Below are 13,957 nucleotides of genomic sequence, written 5' to 3'. Positions count from 1 at the left end.
TTAAAAATACCGGTATTGAAAAATGCGTTTAAAAAGACGGGATCCCGGGATCCCGAAATACCGAGATCCCGGTATTGGAAGCCCTAATGTCGATTAAATATTGCCCCGTTAACGTTATGAATAGTGAATGATAAACCGCAAGGTAGATTGCAGTCAAACAAAAACAACGTAGTTATTTAACGTTAACGTAGGTACCTATAATATGAATGTTAAACTGTATAGTACACAAAATAAGTTAAAATTGTTAAAATTAAAAACATAAATTACCAAAAAGGCGCTAAATTATGCCTATAAACATGACTGATCGCTTCGAGCGAAAGTGCAAAAGAAGTTGATAGGTAGAGGCTTATATTTTAATTGCAACATCATTTCATGAATATCATTTTAAAGCTGTCAGTAGCCGCATTATTTTTAGAAATCACCTCAGTCTACGGTAATCTTTAATGCTAACAAATTGTTATTCTAAATAACATGAGACATACAAGGAAAAAGTTTTCCCAATATGTGGATCACATAAATAATACCAACAAGCTATCAATAACACCAATTGATAAAATTAGAACGACAGTGGGGGTCAATCATGTGTAAACTCTGTAGGCAGATTTAGTCCATGACTATAATGCGAACCCACGCAGCGTCAGGAGTCTATATTTGTTATTGAGTTACACTTGATATTATCTTGAGAGCTTTCAGATTATGGAGAGAGAAAATGGAATGATAAAAATAGAACGCGCCTTAATATTTATAGAATTGGTATTTATTTTAGCGTTCAGATTTATTTTAGCAATAACTCTACAGTTGAGATATTGCTAAAATAAATCTGAACGCTGTTGAGTCAGACCCACCTGATAATCTTTTTCTTACGTTGCCACGAGTAAATATACAAATTATATTTTTCTCATAGTGTGTTTTACACCACATGTATAATTCATTGGTTACTAATGTCACTTTCAGGACAATGTCACCATAATAAAGAATCGTAACAAGAGATGAGGGTATCATGCCATTCCGTACAACGTGACGAGTATGTGCCCCAACATAGCTGTCAACTGCAACACTTGTATTACACCTTGCCTAGTAATTAGTATATTAGAAGTCATGTCATGTCATGCTCCTATAATAACGGGACTAAATTGCATGTTCCAGTGCATTTTTTGCACGTACAAGGTACGAAGTAGAACGAACGTTAACAACATGTGTGAATGATGCTACATTGTTGGTGACAGGGTCATAATAACATTCATTTAACATACGAAGCTTTAAAGGCGGCCGTTATATCGGTTATATTTACAAGACAAAACCCTAATTCCAAATCAGTGTAACTTTTTCTGATGTAATTGTTTAGACTTCATCATTTGCTTCCTAGAGCACCTTAAGCAAAAAATTTAAACTTATACTAAATTAGACTACTGATAGTATCAATCTCATTAGTTACTAAGCTTATTTTCTGTATTCTACTACCTAATTTCAACAACCTTGATTTATATTAAGTACTTAGGATAAAAAAAACATAATATGTAAGCAACATCTGTTACATGCATGCCGTGTTTGCCTGTAATGGGGTGAATACTCTAGCAATTTTATTTTATAACTTGTCATTTATAAGTATTTTTTGTATTGCACCTGTTGGCGAACCTAAATAAATAAATAAATTTACCAAGACGTTTCTTTCTATTCTGTCCTGTTACAATAACAATCGTCTCAACTCAAGTGATATTGATAAGTTCCACAGTAGATAACTTTATGAGCAGAATTTACTTTTAAAGTAATAAAATCGGCGTAAACATTAGGTTGGCCATTAGGATAAGGTAGTAACAGTCATAATTGACAAAAAATCTGTTCCCTCGTAGACCTGCAACATTACGTAACCTTGCAGAGTAGATCTGTTGCCAAAATTTCACTCCCGCACATTTTGCTCGGGCAGAATAGCGAACTCCGCTGCGGACTAAACGTGACTACGGGAAACCATTAAACCGTTTAGCTTCTATGTTTGCTGCTTATCTTAATGTATCTAGTTAATTAGACAAAGCGAAAGCGGCTCACTTAATGATTTTATGACAGGTACGTTGTTTTCAGTTTTTACTTACAACTACATATTAGCTATAAAAAAAAACTAGCTATAAAAAAAACTATCAAATACTCGCCACGTACCATATGGCAACAATTTAGTAAAAGCGTATTTAAAGTCACATCCTTTGGTAAATAAACTAGACGTCAGACGTCTGGCTGCCAAACATATTTGAACAACTTAAAAACATGTCGTATAACTATATCACTTTGTTGCTATTATTTATGACTTAAAAAGCAGAATGTAAAGATGGTTAAATAGCCTAATGCAAACCAAACACTTTCAGTAATTATCATATTAGGTATCTGTCTGTACTGACATTACTATTGACAGATGTAATTTACTGATTGTAATGAAATAAATTATAAGACATTTGAAAGGAAGGACCATTTCTGTCTGGACCAAGTTAAGATCATAAAGAATTGTAATTTCAAGAAAATTTCGATAGAGCGTGCTGTTGGTCGATCAAACAGGACATTAAAGGCGTACCTGTCGTTAAAAGGCTGACAGCGTCTATTAGATTAGTAGTGAACGCGAAGCCAAGATTTATGTGAAACAGGGTGTGCGTTCAAGGTTAATGTAGGCATGCGTGCGGTCGATACTTTCTTTCGTCTACGTCTTTATACTAGATTTATTTACTAGTTTATTCATTTTCATATTACGATACGACAAAATTCATTCGCCATTAAAAGCATAACGCTGGTTGTGTGTTTCCAATCAGTTAGGTTCTGCGATTTCAGATGTGATTGCGTCGCCGTTGCGTCACGTTTGGCGGTTTGGAGTCGGCGCATCTGTGCTATTGTCTTACTTGTGTTTGCGGTTTTTGCAGAAATTAGTGTGAGTTCTTGCTCTATAATATTATAGTTAAATATACATATGCGATATCCGCTTTTACAGGTACAACACCACAACTAGCATCGCTCTATAACTATAACATAATGGTGCCGCGTTACTTATGATATTAGTAATAATTATGTTTGCGGTCCGATCCGATGAGTTTCAATGTAATAATGAATATAGATAGCAAAATTGCTTAAATTACGGACGATTAATCAAATAAACAACCATCATAAATTAGGGCATTTAACAATTTCAGAGTGCAATTTTGTATAAACTAAAGCGAGAAAGAAAGAGTTCGCAACGTATCAAAAATGTAAGACATCGGTTACATGCTAATTCTGGCTTCAGTTCAGTCCATCATTCCATTCGAGTTTTGACTGATGCCAGAATGATGGAAAATGGACACGGTTAGGGCCCGGCCCGAGGGGATGGCATGAGTGGTGGGGATAACTGACGGAACGGGATAGTCTTATGTATCTTTCACTAGGAGTAGCAGAGAAAGCGCTATTATTGTTTGTCTTTGTCACAGTCTCACATTTTTTTATTCCCCACCGTAGTTTATGGTGGGATACAAACAATGCGTAAACGTCAAATTGGTGTGAAACATATGAACAGTGCAAAGATTATCAGGAAAAATATTGAAATCAGTGTTTCGTGTGCATCTAGTAGTACTTAACAATTCAACAAATATGGTGAATTGCTCAGTTTTGCGCTATACAAGTGACTGCCGGCAAAAACAGGACAACGTAACATTTCACAGGTAAATACAGTATTTTATACTTCGGTCACATTATCATGCTTAGTAACAGCATCCTACAAGCTATATAAATTAAAATCTGAGTAGAAAAAGCATTTACAGTAAATAATAACTCGGGTAAAAAAATTAACCTATAAATATTTCCTGATAAATTAACCGACCAAATTACGTACGCATATTGACAGTAAGCCGTCACCCTTTTAATAACGTGTATTCAATTTAGTCGCATTGCTATTATTCGAGGGATACCAGCCCGTGATGCATACAATTACCCCAAAATTCGGGTATTTTGTATTTTAATAACATTTATATAAATAATTTTGCTGTAGAACTGGACATATACGAACAATAAAATTGAACAGTGTTTAAATTTTTTTTTTAATTAGAATGTAAATTATATTAACGTTATAGGGGGTTTTGCCACGACTCAGAGAATCTAATTCTATGATATGCTGCAGGCACTAATTCTTAATTTTGCAATAAGAGTGACAGATTACAAAATGAATATTTCGTTTATTACCTCCAGATTTCCACAAGATGCAGGCACGCGTGCTAAATGGATTTAGCAACCGGAAGGAGAAACTGGGCACCGACGCAAAACTGCCGGATATGCTCAAAGCATATTACGAAAACCTATCTTTTCTATTTCTTCCTGTGGCACACAGTATGCTAAAAATTCTTTCTTTAGGTGTACTTGTAATATGTATAATGAATCGCTTAATGATATAGACATTTTTGTTCATAGTTTGTCCGTTTTCAAGAACAAAGTTCGGCATATTTTGTTTACTAGTAATTGAAAAATTGTTTCAAGTAAATATTTTGCATTGTTTTCTTACTTTATTTGCGTGTTGTACTCACAACTATACCTACGGGTAATTTATAATTAAGTAACATATTTACTTTTCATTGTAATAGTCAACTTAGTAACGTATGAAACTTTAAGCCTATTTTTAGTCATTTTGTAAGACTTATTTGTAAAAGGCTGTTTGTTTTCTAAATAAATAAAAAAAAAAATTGGCCCATTGATATTTTATTTATCGCTGCGTCTTACGTAGGCGAACAACTCGCGAACGTGATTAAAATTACCCCAATATTTGATAATATTGGGGTAATTTTTACCTATATGGTATCCCCGGGTTTGTGACGTCATCTATGTCTATCCCTTACGGGGGCACGCGGTAGGCCACATCTATAGAAATACTACCATCTATGGCCCGGCCACATGTCAGCGGTGCGGCGCCGCCGCCGCCGCGCGGCGCGGCACCGCAGAAATCTGCGGCACCGCAAACCGCTCTGCGGCGACGCCCGCCGCAACGGAAAATTTTGCGGTGCCGCGCTGCTGAAACGAAAGGGCTTTCTGAGCTGATTTCAAAAATATATCACGTCATTACATTTGAGTCATTTTTTTTAAATTATAATAAAAATATTTTTCAAAACATACTCCAGTTACAATACCGTTATTTTTTTTTGTTAAATATACCTCAAATTATACCTAATATCCTCATATCTATATCTATTTATTATTTATATTCATTGTATTTGTTTAGTTGTGTAAAAGTAGGTACCTACTTTGTTTTGTAATTATAACATGATATTGCACCGCCTACAAAGGCGAGTTTTTTCGGTTAATTCTTACATAGATAATTTTTACTACGACTTATAGATTCCGAGATATAAGCGCTTTCTGGAAAAACTATGCTTTCTATTTAAATATTTAATTGAGAGATTCATAGTTCGTAAAATTGAAAATTTAAAAAAAAAATACTTCATGTAATTATTTTCAAAATTGCTTTCTTAGGGTTAGATATGAGGATATTAGGTATAATTTGAGGTATATTTTACAAAAAAATATTGAACGGTATTGTATCTGGAGAAGCCCAAACTTGGTATGTTTTGAAAATTATTTTTATTATAATTAAAAAAAAAATGACTGAAATGTAATGATATGATATTTTTGGAATCGACTCAGAAAGCCCTTTCGTTTAATACCACACACGATAGGTTTCACAACAGTTTTTTTTAAATTCCATACAAAAAAAGATAACTCATCTCGTTTTTTTTTATTTAATGGTGCTTCGGGTCAAATTGTTTCAAATGTCCCCATATCTTCCCATATCTTCGTATAATGAATGAAGATGCAAATCATTTCAAAAGAAAATACCGGCGCGGCACCGCAGAAATCTGCGGCGCCGCACGCCACTCGGCGGCACCGCGCGCGGCGAAACTCACCGCTTTGCGGCACCGCGCGCGGCGCCGCGCATCGCTTTGCGGCGCCGCAGCGCGGCACCGAAAAATTTTGCGTTGCGGCGGGCGTCGCCGCAGAGCGGTTTGCGGTGCCGCAGATTTCTGCGGTGCCGCGCCGCGCGGCGGCGGCGGCGCCGCACCGCTGACATGTGGCCGGGCCCTTAGGCGATCAGTCCAGACTGACAACGGACTGATAAAATTACGACACAGACGCCGTTTGGACACAGAACGCAACAGTAATTTAGTCTTGTAATCTAATATGGATATTATTATAAAGAAAAAAAAGGCCTGTGCTATGATAATTATCGCGACGACGTAATAAACTCTTTTTCTATTTGGATTGGCGCCAGGGCCGGAGGCGGAGGTAGTGCGGCCGGCGAATCTTCCAAAGCGTCTTCTTCCGTTGTTGCATGGACGGTGACTGACGCGAAAATGACACAAAGAGGTTACACGATCAGTCTCCTATCGGTTTTCTGTCATTCAAAACGGACTGACGAATATTATAAAAAAAAATAATTTTTCATCAGTCCAGACCATCAGTCAATCGGTCCGCATGTTACACGATAATTCTCCCGTCATTCTGACCAGAATGAGGGACTGAACTGACGCCAGAATTAGCGTGTAACCGATGTCTAAGGTCATCTAAACATTCAACTTTGTCCTTAATATGTAGGTACATTGTTTCAAAAAGTGTGGCGGTACGCGTCCGCGCCGCGGCCTCCGTCACGGAGGGAAAGGCATGAGGCCGCGAGTGGGCGACGCTGCCCGCAATTTAATAGGATCGATCCAAACCAAACACCACATTTCAATACTAACCTCACTAACAGGATCTTCACAATCAAAAATAACATCAAGGTCAGACTGGCTAAGTTATGTTATAAAATTATTAACGTTTGTTCGGGTGATCTAATCGTATTACGTGATTCAGATTTAATTAGAGCTTTTGGTAATCTTCTACACAGTGCTTAAATGTCTTGGGAATGCACATGTCACTTGCGATTATGATTGTGATAATGCTCCAAAAAGAAAAGGAGGACGTTGCGTGCGGTTCTTTTAATTTGATGGTAGCGTAGCGTAGCGAAGTTTAGGAAAAATTCTAGTTCAAGAACTTATTTATTTTTTACTTAGCGTATAAATCAGTGGCATGCGACTAAATTTCCATCCCGTCCTTAAAAACCATAAGGATTTCTCACTTACCGTTTGAGTTAAGCTAAACGTTAGACCTACATATTCGGTTAGGTTGGTGTATGTTAACTCAAAATACCTACTTGCACCAATAAAGTGTTGTATTTTTAAAGGCAGCAATCTTGCAGGAATATTTAGTTTATTACTACAAATGAGCTGAAAAGTTAGGTAACGGTTAGCGTTCACTGATTGCTTGATGTCATGCTTTGTTTTTAAACTTGTCTGAACTATGATCTCCAGCATAAATGAGGGCTAAAAACTCAACTGACTCAAAGCAACGGGTGTTCCACTGACTTCTGCCACTGTTTACTCAGGAAACAAACAATGACAATACTGACAGTCGACCTCACGTATCGTTTTATAATCTATCTTCACGGTCTTTACTTTGGGAAACAGTGCACTAGATCAATAAACTGAGTGGTCACGATTATAAATACCTAACAGGCAACAGACAGGAAGCAAACTGGCTGACGTAAACAAAACTGTATCTAAAGTTACTACTTTCTGCTGCCCAAGTGCAGTCGACGTGTGTTCTGTTTATCGAGAACCGGGTGAAGGACAGCCATTGTTATGTGAGCAGATAATCAAGTAATTGCGAAAACAAGCTACCGATCTCAGTATTTTAATAAATGAGCTTACAACATTGGCACATTATTAGGTAACTAGTAAAAAAGAAAAGAAACTAAGTGGAAACTAAGCAGGAAGTTGCTAAAGCAAGGCATGTACTTAATTCAATATTATTAGTACTAAGATACTAAGCCAACCTTTTGTTTCTATTTAATGTGTATATTATTAATGAAGTTAATGCCGCATATGTGAACTAATGTGAGGCGGAGACTGGACGAATAAAGATCGGGCAGGACCGGTTCGGTCGCAGCCGCACAAGCGTGAATCATTACTCATTAGCTAGTCGGTCAACGTTAACTGATGCACGTGTTGTGTGCGCGTTATATTGAAACGTTTACGGATTTACTTATGATTTATATCACTGCCTCATACACACGAATACCCTATTGCAAAACAGTGTTACAATAAAGAGGTAACAAGATACTCGGACAGCAATTTAGTAATCATTAAAAAATATATCAGATTCCTTATGAGTAGTGTTTGTAACGAAGCATTATCATTAAACATTGCGTGAGAAGGATACGTGATACGTGTCAGTTTATTGTTCTCAGAGATCGCTTAAGAGCAACACCTCAATAAGAGGGTAGTAGGATGAATCACCCTGGAATGACCCATTACATAAAAACAGGGCCGTAATCTGAAGGCTTTAATGGCTGAGTCACGGGTATGCGGCGGCAGTTTGGAAAAGGCCAGGACGGGAATATTTGTAGAGAATTCCTGTTTAAGTTCAAACAAGCTAGGAGCAGTTACATTGGAACGGCTAAAAAACGCCCATCTCTTCGAGCCCATTCGTTGTGGTGATCACATGGATAAGCATGTATTTCATTATAAACAAAATGTGTTCATAAACTCATAACTCATAACCCATATTCCACATTATTGTTTAAAAAATTAAATAGGTATGTACTTAGACAGAGTTAAGAATGACAAAGACCCGCTATCCTTATCATCTTTAAGATGAGCTTCTACTTTCTTTAAAGAATATCCAGTGACGCGGGTGGAAAGCGAACTAATGGCAAAGCTCTGGAGTGTTTGTCCCTCCACGTCCCTGTAAGTGTTCTATTGTTTGCATACAGCTCCAGCAAGCTGAGCGGCACGCGAGATAATCGTTCTTGGGATAACCCGAGGAATAAGATGAATGGAGGGAAGCGACGACAACGGAAGTCATATAGACATATATATTCATACTCCTCGATCTAGTCCAAAAATAGCTACGGGCGGCATATTGGTACCCGAAAACGTATAACAACGCAAACTTGTCAAATGTTGACCAATCAACGAGAGGACATGCCAGTGTTCTGTCTAAAAGTGAATCTATAACAGATTCAAGGTAATTCGGGACAATCTCTCCGCCCCGCCGCTAAGCCACGATGTGTTGTCACGGGCATCACGGCCGAATGTATCGCTGCAGCTAATCAACACATGATTGCATGCACGTTGCAACTAACGCCGCCGTGTTTGAAACGGGAACGAGGTCGACACCCTGTGTCCGGGATTATAATGTAACAATCAGGTCTTTGAAGCAATGCTTGCGGCTAAGATAATAAAACATGTCGAGTGAAGAATCATAAAATTGACTTACAACACGTGCCTTATTTAAATGACTTACGACATATTTACCTACATACATAGAAATATGGTACAATACCTTTACGACAACGACTTTTATTTCAGGTGATTCACTCTCATTCCAAAACCTGGAACAAATTAAAAACAAACGTTAAACTGGATGTTAGCTATTGGTGGTATAGATATGAAAGATGATAGCGTCAGACCTCGCTAACTCGCTGTTTATCAAACTCGCTGCAGAGTTAGCTTGGTCTGACTCTATAACCAAAGTTTTAAACGCACTTGCACTACGCTAGTAAATATTTGCTTATTATTTCTTATTATCTTACATTACTGGCATTAATGCAATATGCATAATTAATGTGTAAATTGCAGAGTGCATTTGTTGAATTGAGTTACAGCTTACAGTACAGACTACCCTGACTACCTCTACCTACATACCTATTGGTGCAATCAGACTGATAAATCTTGTAGATGTAGAACAATGACTAATAAATCGGGTAAAGTTCCTGACCCGTGTCGCCATCAGAATCAAATATGGGCCACTGTACTACGCCACGTCACTGTAAATCGATAAGGCCCATCTGTATCTGTCTGTACCCCTAATACAAGTCGGTCCACATCGCTAATAAATAACACTGACCCTAGTAAAGGGTATTTTTGTGAATCCAAAGAAAAAACGCGTCTTTTTATTTTTTTATCTAATGCATAGTTGAAGCTAGAGCAATTAGATATTTTTTTTAATTAATTAATTAGGTATTAGAATCTCCAGTATCTCGACTGATCCTACGTAATTGCGTAAAGGACAACCCTAATATGGTCCCTATGATCTGAAATGGCCAACGGGGAGTTTTGTCTGTCAAGAGTGATTGTAAAATAATAAAATTGTAATAGTGCTGTGAATCGCACGAACTTGCATTACAAAATTGTGTGTAAGTATATTCATACTCGTAAGTGTGAACTTTGTTTAGTCACAAATACAATTTAGTATTTTATCAGGAGGTATACTGGCCATATAACTATTTTCGAGTTATTAAAAGTGTAGTTCACATCTAGTAGTAGTACGTAGCGTATGTATACTCACTTGACTCCCGTAAAGTGCCTCGCAGTTATCGCCGTTCAAACAAACACTACGTGTAAACATTTGCCGTGACGCCTAAACGTAACAAGCTTATCGCTTTAGATTCCATTATCACAGACAAACAAACTACAAGTATGTCGTGTTTGGCGGACATTTCACACAAGAAGATTGTAAAAATATTGTAAATGAGTGAAAATATTGTAAATTATTTCATCGTGACCGGGTTGAGTGTCAAATGAAAATTATACAGGAAAACATTTTCACACTATCTGCAGTAACCTTGTCAAGTCGAAATTTATGCGTCAAAAAATAATATTAAGCTGATAACTTTTTGCGTAGATTTTTAAAAAGTGTAACGTGCACAAGAATGCACACTGCCAAGTTTAGGGTTAAGGTTTTTACCTGGTGTTTGTTGCCCAACATAAACTTTTTCATTTAGAGTTAATTTAAGAGACAATAACAGTTTTGGCTTTTATAAACACACTTCTGCTGCTGATATCATTAATATTTTCAGGCACATCATCACATGCAAATTTAATATTGTCCTGGGAAAGGTCAAAGAGAATCGAGCGTAAATTACTTGAGAGAGTACATAAACCTCTTATTCAGACTTCAGAGGAGACTGTTTTCAATACATATATGTATATGTTTATCGTATAACTGTCTCTGTTCTGGAATACTTTACTTTTGCAATAAATATATGTGTCAAGTCCCAAATGAAGGCATTCAATTTAATTGCCGGCGTCATTATTAAATATACTGCTGAGTAACTGTGATATAGGTACCTACAGCGTACGAGAGTCAGTATTCTAAGATGACATAAAATAAAATTAACTCAATGTCTCATCCTAAATTTCAAATTGAGATGAAATCGAATTCCGCTGAACGGTTAAAATTGCTCGAATAAAAAAAGAAATTTTGCGATTTCTCGCTTTGGATTACCTAATTTACTGTTTCAATATCGGGTTTGTCCTCGTTTTATAGTAAGTTAGGGATGGCCGTTGTTGTGGCTTTTGTGCGGCGAGCAGCATACAAATAACAACGATTGCTCGAAGGATCAAACGTCTGCTTTCTACTAGTCATATGTAACTAATATCCAAGAGACGCGTGTTTCACTCTCTTGGCCTTATTGCTCAGTTATCAGTTGTTATTTATTGCCAATAGGATATCTCGTAGCATCTTTATAGCTACTTTCGTCTGCTATTAGTGTATACGTATAATATGTACACAGATTTTATTTGCTCGGACTTTAAAACTATCTAAATCTACCATAGTGTACGATGTCCTTCCCTTTCTCACACATCAAATTCAATAGTTGGTTACTTTTTTAGAGAACACAACACATGATGTTGTGACTTTGAAATTTAAAACGGTGTATTATTATTAAGATCTCCGTTAAAAAGCTTAGTTTAGGATTTGACGTGGCCCTTACTTAAATTTAAGCTGTAATGGCTAACTTTACATTGAATCTATAAATACTATTGGCTATGGCTATTCCAGTACAAGGGTCACCCTTCCGATTACGTAACATCATGGGCAAAAGTATATCACGGTTGTTATTTCCAAATTGGACCAAATTTTCAAGTCCGCCTAGGTGAAACAGTCAAGCAAGAGTACCTATGTTTCTTACATAAACATTTATTGCCATCGAGGTTCTCACTTACACTGGTTTTTCTAGAACAGATTCGGCGGCCCCCGATATGCTATGGGAATGAGGCTTAGGGACAAGCCACAGTCGAGACAAATATTTTGTGTATAGACAGGCCGGCTACAGCCTGCCGCCGCCGCGGAGGTGAGCGACCGGCTCGCCGGTCATCGTCGCACACGCAGCAACTCTGATTCATCTGCGCTAGCGCAGATGGATTGCGCAATTATTATTTCTATTTGATGACCTCGATGGTCACACTTTGTCAATATAATCTAACGTGTAACTACTTTTGGTATAATGTTTATGACATTCGACCTTGATGCATAGAAAATTACGGAAGAGTTAAATGTTCGCCTCTTCAAATTCGTAACTTTTGACGCATGGCAATAAAATGTTTGTTAAGCATTCCTTTCGAAGTTCAAGTAATGAGATTATTTTTTATTTATGACACAATAACTCATCTCCTTTTCTTCGGTTTATACTGTTTATAACAGCAGAACTTGTCTACTACGCATTGATCGAATCCAGGTTACGATATAGCGTCAAGTTTTGGGGTAACAGTTATAAGTACAATATACAAACAGCTTTTGTGGCTCAAAAAAGAGCAATAAGAACGATAGCTAGAGTACCACGGACAGAGTCCTGTAAGAGCTATTTCTTGGAATATGAAATTCTCACTGTGCCTAGTCTGTATATCTTGGTGGTACTAACCGATTTAATTAAGTCTATTTTTATTATAGAAACTCCAGAGGACAGAGAACTCCGTCTAGCTACTAGGAGAAAAGACTTGCCACAAACAATCACGGCTAAGCTTAAAGTAGTGAAGCACTCGGCAAGCTATCAGGCCGTTATTCTCTTTAATAGATTACCTGTTGAATTGAAGATGATCGTCAATGTAAACATGTTTAAAACCACGCTCAAGATATTTTTGCTAAGCAAGTGTTTGTACTCAGTGGAAGAATTTTGTCAGCCCACTAATTGAAATGCTTTTTGAATTGACATTAAATCACATTAAATATATACACTCTAATTAGAATTATTCATGTGACAATATAGGTGATATAATTATTCCGTACTTGACATATATTAATTTGTTTTTATATAAATTTCGACTGACTTTCTACATTTGTATATTTTATTGTAATTGTATTTTTTTTTAATTACCTAGTTATTTTTCTTGTTGTTGGGCAAAATAATGTGTATCACTTGTATGTTACTGTGTATTTCTTTTGTGTTAGCCAATTTGTATGTATAATTTCCAATGCGATGTAAATATTGCTTGTGAATAAATAAATGAAATGAAAAATGAAAACTCAAGATAAAACATCGTTTTGGTACAATCAGCACTATTATTTATATTATATATTCGTTATTCTTCGGCCTGAAGAAATGGTAGTTTCTGGGTCTCGACAATCCTTCATCTGGGATGTAAAATTAATATAATTTGTTTTAGGGTTGTGTGCTAAAAGTAATAATATAATGTAAAATGGATCCACTTTTGCCCAACGCATAAACTCTTCCATTACCGAATACTCTTCGTAAGAAAATAAACGAATTGCTTTTAGGTAACTAGATTAAACGCAAACAATCAAGCTAAATTAAAATTGCAAAACGGATTAGAAAAGAAACGTAAGCCATTTTTTGTAAGTAATGAAATGAAAGGCACGTGCAGTTAGGGTTGCCAGATGGTCGGGATTCGGCGGGATTCTCCCGATTTTTAGCATGTGTTCCCGATTCCCGACGAAGTGAAAATTGTCCCGAAAAACAGCTTCACGTTATAAAACAATAATTTCAAGTTCCGAAATGTTGTCGAGCGAGCAAGCGACCCGCGTCGAGCCCGTCAGCGCGCGCGCGGGGCGCGCGTGGCGATAGTGGGCAGAGCAGCTGACGTAGTGCCAATAATGTAAAATATCGTTGTTTTTAATACAATTAATTTAA

General features: G+C 37.0%; 1 protein-coding gene across 1 annotated transcript in view; it reads right to left on the bottom strand.

The window, feature by feature from the left end:
• LOC134663176 (solute carrier organic anion transporter family member 3A1-like) overlaps positions 1-13,957 on the bottom strand; it is an 80,764-nt gene that overhangs the window by 48,380 nt on the left and 18,427 nt on the right. Inside the window, exon 2 of the mRNA XM_063519542.1 lies at positions 9,370-9,418. The gene's annotated coding sequence lies outside the window, so the exon portion shown is untranslated. The remainder of the gene's footprint in view (positions 1-9,369; positions 9,419-13,957) is intronic.

This window comes from Cydia amplana, chromosome 4 (genome assembly GCF_948474715.1).
Source record: "Cydia amplana chromosome 4, ilCydAmpl1.1, whole genome shotgun sequence".
NCBI lineage: Eukaryota > Metazoa > Arthropoda > Insecta > Lepidoptera > Tortricidae > Cydia > Cydia amplana.
Note: the sequence above shows the minus strand (reverse complement) of the source record. Positions and strands in the feature narration are given on the sequence as shown.